This window comes from Anas acuta, chromosome 1 (genome assembly GCF_963932015.1).
Source record: "Anas acuta chromosome 1, bAnaAcu1.1, whole genome shotgun sequence".
Lineage (NCBI taxonomy): Eukaryota > Metazoa > Chordata > Aves > Anseriformes > Anatidae > Anas > Anas acuta.
Window position 1 is genome coordinate 193,710,392 of NC_088979.1, and position 10,792 is coordinate 193,721,183.

General features: G+C 38.2%; 1 long non-coding RNA gene across 1 annotated transcript; it reads right to left on the reverse strand.

The window, feature by feature from the left end:
• Nucleotides 1-2,907: 2,907 nt before the first annotated feature.
• Nucleotides 2,908-7,579, reverse strand: LOC137850325 (uncharacterized). The gene is made up of 2 exons (XR_011092477.1): nucleotides 7,275-7,579; nucleotides 2,908-3,603 (listed from the first exon to the last, which is right to left on the reverse strand). It is a non-coding gene; the product is annotated as an uncharacterized lncRNA (long non-coding RNA).
• Between the last annotated feature and the right edge of the window lie 3,213 nt (nucleotides 7,580-10,792).

Consider the following 10,792-nt stretch of genomic DNA (forward strand, 5'->3'; position numbering starts at 1 on the left):
AGCATGTTTTGAATGCTAAGACACACAATAGTCAGATTTAACTTTAGTACAGAGGAACATGAGATTTTACATGTACTAGTATAAAGTTATAATTCTAGAAGTATGCATTTTGTTTTACATGGTAGCTAAACAGAGAAAATATAAGTTAGGAAATCCTTTTTAGACACATAGCTCACAAAGAATCAGTGATGGAGCTACATTTATTAATTATTTGTACTTCAGAGCAGAGTAGACTTGGCTGAGAGATGATGGTTTGGTGTTTTTTGTTGTTGTTGTTTGTTTGTTTGTTTGTTTTTAGTGGGGAAAGAGAAGTTTCTGGTTTCTTTTTTCTTTCTTTCTTCTTTTTTAAAAGACTCTCCACGTGGAATTTAAAAAACAAACAAACAAAAACAACAACAACAACAACAACAACAACAACAACAAACAGATTAATCAAGTCAAATCATTTACTTCTGCTGCGCAAAGAAATTACTGATTGCTTCAGCCCTCCTCTTACTCCTATGACATATGAAATAAAGTGGAGGAGGCAATAACCTTATTAACAAACAAAGATAGAGGGACAGGCCCTTTAAGTAAGGGATGGTTTACTACCTTAATAAGAGCCGTGGTGTGATGTTTCTGCCCTTGAGCATTCTTTTCCTTCTTTGATGTCTCCTATCTATTTATAAAGTACTCTGAGATTGCAAGGATGAAGCACCCTATATAAAGTACAAGGTCTTTGTCTGTTTCTATTAAAATAAGCCAAGACAATTTATGTTTTAAAAAGAGGGGGAAAGGAATTCAGGAAAGAAACTGTGTGCTGCATGTTGTTGTAATATCTGAGAAAATCTTTTGCTAAAGCTGACACTTTCTTCCATTTCAGCCTAAATCACAAACATAGCTTCAGAAAGCTTCAGTTAGTTCAGCTACCCAGAGCAAATGAATCTGAAAAATTAGAAATAAAAACTTAACCATAACAATAGAAAAAACAGAAAGCTGAAATGGATGTTGTCTTGTGTTCTTGACTGTAATTGCACTCTAATGCAAGCAATTATACATAAATAATCAGTTCAGGTAGCAATGCCCTGTGGAGATGGACTGACACTCATCTGTATCCTAAAAGTAACCTGCTATGCTGAGGTGAAAATCAGATTAATCAGATTACTCATATGTGGGAATCACTGTTAAAAATGTTTGGTCTGAGCAGCTTTATTTTACTAAGATACATGCTGAAACCAACAGGCTTACAAATGTCTGAAGTAATGGCTCAATTAGTTGGTATTACGGATTCTTAATTTTAAGGATCAAATCAGGACCATGGAAGATAACCCCAGAATCAGTCCTATTCAATATGACTTTTCAATGACATTTCTGAGACTTTTATTTTGTTTTTATAGACTAGATCTACCAAGCCTATGGTGCCCAAATCATCTTTGGCTGAGGAAAGCTACAGAGTTTATGAATCATATAGAGCTGGCAGGAGTTCTGATTTGGATCAAGATCTCAACCCTACCATGTGTTACTAACTTCAGGAGGCCAGATGCTCTCTGCTGGCTGTGCAATACCCTAACTGGGGTCTCACACTGGAGAATGTCCTATGTTGGACTGGGCAAAATGGGACGTTCACCTACCTAAGTGTGCAATGCACCTTATCCTCTCCAGTTCATTGTACTCATTGAAAACAGACAGTACAATTTGGGCAGCCCAGATGTAAAGGACTTCAAGTACCTGAGCTAAACATTCCTAATTCAGCAAAGCTGCCAAGTACTCCCTTAATTGCTGTGTTAAATTACAAGCGAGTTCCTCTGTTCCTTTCATTTGTACACCTAGGTCAATGAGACTGTCACGCTGTCTGTCATGCAAAGTCAGAAAGAAAAGATTAAAAATGGGACCCTTTTTACCTGTCTCATGTGGCTAAGAGCTTTTCCTTTATACTTATCAGCTTGTGGGCTGCTTCAGAATAGCTGCATCTAAAAAATCCAGTTGACAAACTCTGCTGATAAGCCACAAGAGAAGTCCCCAATAAATACTAAAGATTTTGAAAAAAGCTGTATTGTCACTTCATTGGAATTCCTAGTTTTGAGTCTTGATTAACCATTAGCCATTAGCCATATAGCTGAACATTTTATATCAAATAACAGAAAATAGTTAAGCTTTGGACATGGTGCTCATTTAGTCTCCCCTTACTCTAGGCTGTGTTTGAGCACAGCTATTGTTATTTCATACGTGGCAGATATTTGATATGGTGTGTGTCCTGCTATTGTGATTCTGTAAAGCTTCTGAGGATTAAGAAACGTTGCAGAAATGAGCTGCCTGAGATGTCAAATACAAAAGAGGAGAAAAGGGAAAATATACGAAAAGTGGATAGATTTGTACCTATAGCCCTCAGAGAATCAGATAGAGCAACTTCAATTTCTGATTCTACTACCAGGTTCTTAATGTGACCTTGGGAAAATCATTTAACTTTTATCTCTCCATTTTCTCTTCTGCAGTATTGACAATGCGCTTTGCTGAAAGGTAGAGAGACAGGGACAGCTTTTGGCCTTATTTCAACACAGAGGTCATGCCATGTAGGTAATGACTTTTTCATGAATGACTTTTTAAAAGAAAATATAATTTATAACATAGTTTCCTTCTGAACTAGACATAGCACTTGGTGTTTAAGACTTACCCCTTTTTGTTTTATATCTCATATCAGAATAAAATAGTATGTACTTAAAGCTATCTGATTGTAATCCCCTACACACAAATGACAGCAGAGATTTAACATCTTGAAGCACAGAAAATAAGCATTTTACCTTTTTTTTTTTTCTTTTTTTTTTTCTTTTTTTTTTTCCTTTTTAAAGCTGCTGTTTTTTTTTCCTAAAAGAATTATCTTTGGCAAAAGATTTGTTTGTTGTAAATCTTCAGAAACTACAGCACAAGTCAGCATTGCAACTTTCCATTTATTGGGTCTCAACAAAGTATTACACATTTTAACAGCACCTATAAAACAAATTGAGGAGATTTAGGTATATCTCTTGTCACTAAACAGACTTTTGCTAGTCCTTTCTTCAGCTGACAGTACTTTTAAACATTTATATGACCTAGGATTTATATTCTATCTGCATGCAAGCAAAAAAATACCCTAGTTGGTATCAAAAAGCCTTAGTGGATGTGTTATTTTGGAAATCGACTATTTAGGCTTATGCTGAACTAAAATCACATGTTCTGTCATGAAGAACTGCTTCTGTTCCACTGTTTACATACCATGAATAAATGTTTAAAACACTCTTTCCTGTGAATAAAGCTCAAAAGGAAAAGCTTGGCCACTCCTCATAGAAAGCAAGCTAGATTGTGATTTCTGAGTGCTACAGGAGAGGTAGGCTCCGGCTGGGCCAACAACTCACTGTCCTTAGGGAGAAGGGGATTTACATTCATTCTTGAATGTGCAGGTGTTGGGATCTTACTGTGCATGGGACACAGGGGTGGCTGGGTGACCTGTGGCACTGTCATGACAAATGGGAATTTTTGCCTATAAAATGAGGCCATGAATTCTCCAGCAGACAGCTCTGGATTGTTCCATATGGTGAAATCTGTAAACTCCTTCTCACAGATGTATCTGAAAAATGCTGAGAATCTGACCTGCAAAAGGGGAAAAAGAAAAAAAAAAAAAGTATGTATCTACGCAGAAACAAATATGTGATAAAAACAAACAAATAAATAAATAAATAAGGACATTTTGAGCTTTTGTAGTATAGGTCTTGGAATATCTGCAGTTAAAAAAAAAAAAGCATTGGATCATATTATTAAGATTACCTAAAATAATATCCCTTAAAAAAAAAAAAAAAAAAAAAAAAAAGAACAAATGTTCTTTACCTTGTTTCTAACACTTCCTAATTTTTCTATATTCAACTTGGCATCTTTAGTTGTGTCCTTAGTACTCTTCATGAGTCATACATAAAGTATTTGGACAGCATATGCTCTTTGATTGAACAGATTTTTAAAATGTGATTATTCACATTTGTATGAGCAAACCCCCCCTTTCCAAACATTAGCATGTACAAAAATCAGAGCCATCTGAGTACCCACAGGAAAGGAACGGCAATGATAGGAAAGGGAGAAATTACACTTCATCTCACATTTTATAAGTTCATTTACTCTACCTGCACCTCCTTATTTGTGAAACTCACACCTATCTAAATACCTACTAGTTCAGAGAAAGCACAATCGCCCTGTTTTAACACTGACAAAAGAAGGATATTTTTCTGTGCTGATTGCAATAGAAATAGATTCCACTTTTTAAAAAATAATGATCTGATAGTCTTCTTCTATCAGGGTGCTGGACTTTCAATCTGTCCTTGTAGTTTTTAGCATTACTCACTCATGTGACTAAGGGATAAACCCAAATTTCAAGCCTTTCTCCTAGGAAAATGCAGCATGTATAAGCTCTCTGATACATTTTTTTTTTCATCCTTTCACATTTATAGGGCAAGCCCTGAGAAATACTTAAGGTAATATGCATTATGAATTGCACACTGATGCTGACCTATTTTTAAATACGGTCTTTTTTTTTTTTTAATTGACAAATCGTTTGATATTTTTTTTCCTTTTTTTTTTTTTTTTTTTTTTTCCATGTAAAGTTTGCATCCAGTCCAAGGATACAGCAGCAGTCTATGATTCAAGCTTATGAGTTATGTTGTCAGGTTCTGCCTTGTTAAACTCACTCACACTGCATCATCTGCTTGACCTCATTTACCTCGTATGAAGCCAGTGCCTGAGGCAAGAGGTTTAGTTTTTAAGTAGTTGTTTTGGCTTCACATGCTTAAAGCTATTGAACAAATAAGTCTCTGTAAAAGGGCTTGTGTCCCTGCAGCTATTATTTGGTACACAGCACCAGAAAGCATTATATTGTGCTGTAAGAGTAAGCAGACAGACTTTGACAAAAACATGAAGAGAAAACAGATATGTTATGCTAGGTACAAACATTCATTACTTAACCTTTGGTTTCATTGCTTATAAAGAAAAAAAAAAAAAAAAAGTTTTCAAGCAGCAAACACAGAGGAATGGCAGACATGATGGTTTCCTGAAGGCTCTGAGTCTAAAAGTAGACATGGGCTTTGAGCTCCCTGATGTGCAGAAGTTATTATGGAACTTGCAAATTCTTTGAAGAACTATACTGAAGGCATTTGGTGTGAGAGTGATTTGGCTGCGATTGTATGGACAAGATGCCTACCAGCGTGGCTGGTTAAAGTGTGGCTGTGCAAATGGATAGGTGGATGCAGAACACTCAAATACAGGCGTAACTGCATTGGAAATAGCATACTTCAAAATACCTCCTTGGGTATCTGCAGCAACTTGAAGACTAAAGGCTCCTAGCTCCATCGGCAGGACATCATTGTTCCAGGGAGATGGGTATGTGTATAAAAGACAGATACAGAGAAGATTGTGTCCACACATACAGCTTATTTACATGAAAACACACATGTTGCTGGCTCCATATTATACCAGTACTATTCCTAAAGTCAGGGAATACTGGATTAGGTCTAATCCTCCCTTCCAGAACTGCAAATGAGATGTTTATACAATCATACAAATGTCTTTATTTCTGTCATCTTTTGCCATTGTCACACCACACCCCTCAGCCCCTCCAGCACCTTCCTCCTACAGATTTTGATTTGACTTCTGAGATTCCGGGCCTTCCTGTGTACATGACACACAGGACATCTTCACTATAAAAAATGAAACGTTAAATCACATGTCCTGCAATGTGAGTTACAGGAACTATCTAGGTCTAAAAAGATACTGAAATAGTTTTGTTCAATTTAAGGGACAAATCCAGAACCATAAATCAGTGTGACTATCTCCAGCAGATCCAATTTATACACAGCATTGCCTTTTGTTCTAAAATCAAAACAAAATGAAGTGGTGTTTTGGAAAAGGTCCTTGAGAGCATAGGAAAAATCTTACATGCTTGAAGTACTGATACATCTGAATTATTACTGTCCTCATTCATGCTTTCAGGTTATTGCTGTTGCTATTTCTGGTGCTAGGTTCTAATGCCTAAACACTTTTTTTTTTGTGGTTTAAATCTTACAGATATTCACTCTTTCCCTGCAACCAATAAGTGTGAGAAATACTGACTTAAGGCTTTTATATTCTTACTCACTCTGCACATAATTTGATTTTAGCAGAGGGATTTTGAACTAACAGTTCAAGCTGAAGAAACACTCCAATAACAAAATACACCTTGGCCACCTCCGTTCCTGTGAAATGGCCAGGCATAACCTGAAGTTTCCTTCACTAAGCACAAAGGAAAGGAAACAGCAGGCCCTGTCACTGAGGGGCTGATGCATAGTTTCAGTGTCCTGGCAGAACTACAGTGATGGAGTTCACAGAAGTGTACCTAATGTGAATTTAGAGGATATCTAATCATTATTAGATATATGCAGCTTGGGGAAGAAGCCTGGTTCTGGCTTCAGAGGAGTGACTTTTGCCACAGCCAACACTCACAAAGCATTTGCCATCCCACACTCCATCTACACAAAAATCAGAGGGGTATCCTTTCCTCTGCCTTTAGCTATTAGGTCATTAGTTAGCATATGTTGAAGTTGATCAGAGGGCTGGAGCACCTCTCCTACAAAAAAAGGCTGAGAGAGCTGGGGATGTTCAATCTGGAGAAGAGAATGCTCCAGGGAGACGTCACTGCATCTTTTCAATACTTGAAAGGAGATTTATAGAAAAGATGGAGAGGAACTTTTTGCTCAGGCAGATAATGATAGCTCAAGGGGGAATGGTTTTGAACTAAAAGAGGAAAGATTTAAATTAGAGGTTAGGAGGAATTTCTTTGCTGAGAGGGTGGTGAAGCACTGGACCAGGTTGCCCAGAGAAGCTGTGGATGCCCCATCCCTGGAGGCATCCAAGGCCAGGTTGGATGGGGCTTTGGGCAACCTGGTCTGGTGGGAGGTGTCCCTGCCCATGGCAGGGGGTTGAAACTGGGTGGTCTTTAATGTCCCTTCAAACCCCAAACACTATTATTCTTTGATTCTGTGTTTTACTTGCCTGCCCCCACATAATCCAAAATTGCTGTGAACTCATGCTAAGGTTTGCTTTTTATGGCTGTTTTTATTCACTGAAGAAAGGTGAATTTTCTCCTGTGAAAGGTGAGGGTAGAAGCCACTGAACCTCAATGCCCACATAACAGGAGCAAGGTCATGTTGGCAGGTGCAGATGCTTGCTGCACATACCATGACCCCTCAGGAAAGTACATGTGAGCCACATCCACCCCAGCCAGTCCAAGACAGGTCCCTCCTCACCTTGGTGCCTCTCTGAGCTCCTTGGTCCTCCTCATGCCAGGATAAAGCAGGGATCTCAGCAGCTCCTGGGGTGCCTAGATGCTGGTCTCTGAAATAAATCTGTCCTGCACACCAGATGAGCTGTGGGAACATCCAGTTGACTGGGATGGGCTAAATGAAAAGGTGCAGAAATCCCATTCGTCAACTTTGGACTTCTTTAGTTAAGTCCAATCCTTCAACCTCTCAAATGCTCTAGCATAAAATATTAGCTATAAACTCCAGCAGGCTGAGGCAACCCTTCAGGCCACCCTAACCTACTGCAGACTAATTCACAGATCTGAGGATAAGAAAGAACCACATGACCTCAAATCTATCTCAGTCTTTCCATACCCTGTTTTCATAAAAAACAGTGTGTGATTCATGGGATATTGCCTACATGTTTTCTTCTGTGGAAACACATTCTGCAGACCCTTATGGGAGTAGTTTCCTCCTAAGACTGGCTTTCTGTTTTACAAACTCACCCTGTATCTGTGGTTTCCTAACACTCATCCAGTGTGTGAGCAAGTTTTACAAGCTAAAACATGAGCTCTCCATGAGACAGCATCCACTTTTACACAAGAGAACAATGAAGAAATGGATGTGTATTTATTACTGCATTGATGATCCACCTTCAAGTTTCTTCCATATTAAGTTCAGTACAACACTGGATCTTTTAATGAAGCTCCACTTTATGTTGTTTTGCATATCTTCTAACCATTATTTCTGTTTAAGGAAAGAAGAAAGTGATGAGACTATCTGTATAGGAACATTTAGGAAAATGTCTCTGGAGATGTCATTACTGCTTTGAGCTTAAAAACAACCTGAATGGGAACCAGAATGTTTCATTCACTTACAGGTATTTTATCATAGTTCCATTCTATGGGTCTCAGAGTTTCCAAAATTTCTACTTTGAGGGATCACCAACTGCAAACTTATTAGTGAGCTAATAAATTGCATTTCAAGAGCGTTTCCAGATGCTGAAAAACTTTTATCCTACGTATATATATATATTAGTTGTGCTTTTCCATTTCTTGCTATATTTTTGAACCAAAGATGATTATTTTAACAAATTTAAGATGATAGGACATAGTTAATAATGTATAAGTTATACTGAGATGAGGTTAATGATAATAAGATAACAATAATGAGAAGCTATTATTTATTTATTCCAATAGTGCAAAAGTATAAATCAAATCTTATTTGGAAGTATTAATTAATGATTCTATTACTGCTGCTAATACTGAGCCTAAAAAGAGATGGAATAATATGTCAACACAGTGTACAGGAAGCGACTCAATTCGAAGTATAAAATATTTACCTCTCTAGGGTGTGAGCTGGCACTGTAGGATAGAAATAAAACATGATAGTTTAGAAAACACATGAAAGTTTAGAGACTGGTAATTTTAATGTTGGTAATTTCACAGAGATCTTTGTCATTTTCCATAGTGTCCATTTTCATTATGCTTTCAGATGATTTCATCCAGAGTGTAAACACAAATATGAAGGTGGGCGTGAGTCAGTGTGAGTGGGCTTCCATCTTCTACAGAAAGACACTTCCCAAGCAGGCCAACATATCAGCAAGATCTTACAGCTCTGATTTTGTTATTTTCTTTAAGTAAACAGCAGCTACTGACCACTTCAGTACTAAGAAAACACAGCTGTGCCACTCCAGGCAAGAAGGCAAAACACAACAATCTTGATGGCAGAACAAGATCTTCACTTGTGGAGCAAGTTACTACAGTTACTTTGACCTCTTCTGTATAGCACACTGAGAACAAAAACTGATATATCATGACTCAGAGAAAGATGGTTTCTTTTACTGCATTGCACGAAAGCAGACAGAATGCAGGGAGCAGCTTCAGCTCTAACACTGTCCCAACCTGTGGTTGTTTTAGATGAAATGTGGTTGCTATCAGACGAAATGAGGGCAGGGCTGAGAAGAAGAAGGTAGAGGAGAGGTTTATTTTACTCATAGTCTGTGACATAGCCATAAAATTGCTGGGGCTTTTCAAATCCCTGACAAAGTCAGTGGAAAGATTCCCTTCTGTAGGCATTGTCTTGGTCTTTGCAGATGAAGAACCCCTCAAGATGGGATCCACTGAGCCAGGTTATGCACTTCAGTAATTTCAAAGGCACATACTGCCATATTCAAATTTAATGAGTTCAGATTCTTAAAGATTAGGGTGATCTCAGTATTTTTTCAAGCTATTTTTTTTTCAAGGTTAAGTCTCCTGTAAAAATTTATGTATAACACATGTTTCATGAACACACCTGGCCTCTTTTGAGCCACTTCAGGATCTGACTTGCAATGCATTAGCAACAAGAATTTTTATAGAAATAGATGTGGTAAATGTCTCTGTGCTGAAGCCTGAAGTTATACATTTACATGCACCAATGAAGGGTGAAATGTCACTGACATCAACAGTGAGACTTCCAGTTTTCTTGGGACTCAGGATTTACTTAATTAGTGCCTGGGAGTGATGCTGAGCCTATTGCAATGTACCTGCACAAATATGGATGGTTATACATACAAAAAATCTGATTTTTCACACAGCTCTTGTCTTACTTGCAAATTATGTTGCACTGCACAGTGGCTGAGAAAGTTAGCCAAATTTGAGTTGTTACTGTTTGCAACTCATGGTTTTGTTACTGGGGCAACCCAGAACCTTTGCTATGAAAATGTTGCTTTCAGAATTTGAGATAATGGCAGTGTTACATAGATTTATTAAATCATTTTTAATGATAAAACTGGCTTTAATGGGTATGCCTTGAGAAAGAACTGAAATACTTTGTTATTTGTAAATGCCTAGACTAACTACGGCAGCAGATTAGCAGTGGACTCACAAAATTTAAGTAAAGATATTGTCCCAGCATTTTGCAATAAGTAAGATTAACTTTAAGAGAGAAAATCTGCTTTAGCAATGTGCTGGACCATGATTTCAAATCCAGATTTATGCCTTGAAACTTATTGCTTCTAAAAGACAATGTGGACATTAAAAGAGCCTTCAGACTCCCACACATACAAAGACCTGCCCAGACCTCTCATGATCCTCTCTGCTTTATAAAGCTTTCTTCACCAGGTTGTTTGGTCTGATACCAATTTCCATTACACCATGATAGTTAGGAATGAAATCTCAGCTCTCAGCTTCTCTCTAATGTGCTGTGGCTGGGCTGTGTGACTGAACAGGAGCACCAGCTTCAGAGCATCAGACCCAGAGCCCTAACCTGCTCATATCTGTGAAGCCAGACAGACCCCCTGCTGTCCTACTTCAGGCATTGTCAGAGGTCTGCAAAATGCTATGTGCCTGCAGCCAGACACAGCAGAAGCACACGTGGGCCTGCCAGCTTCTTACTTTACTCACAAAGTCATTTCTCAGGACATCCTCCAGTGCAGCTCTCTGTCCATCACTGCTGTTACCCTAGCTACAGTGTATCTTCTGCCACAGTGGTTTTTCATCTCCTGCTTGAGGACTGAAGCATTCAGTACAGAGGAAAGAATG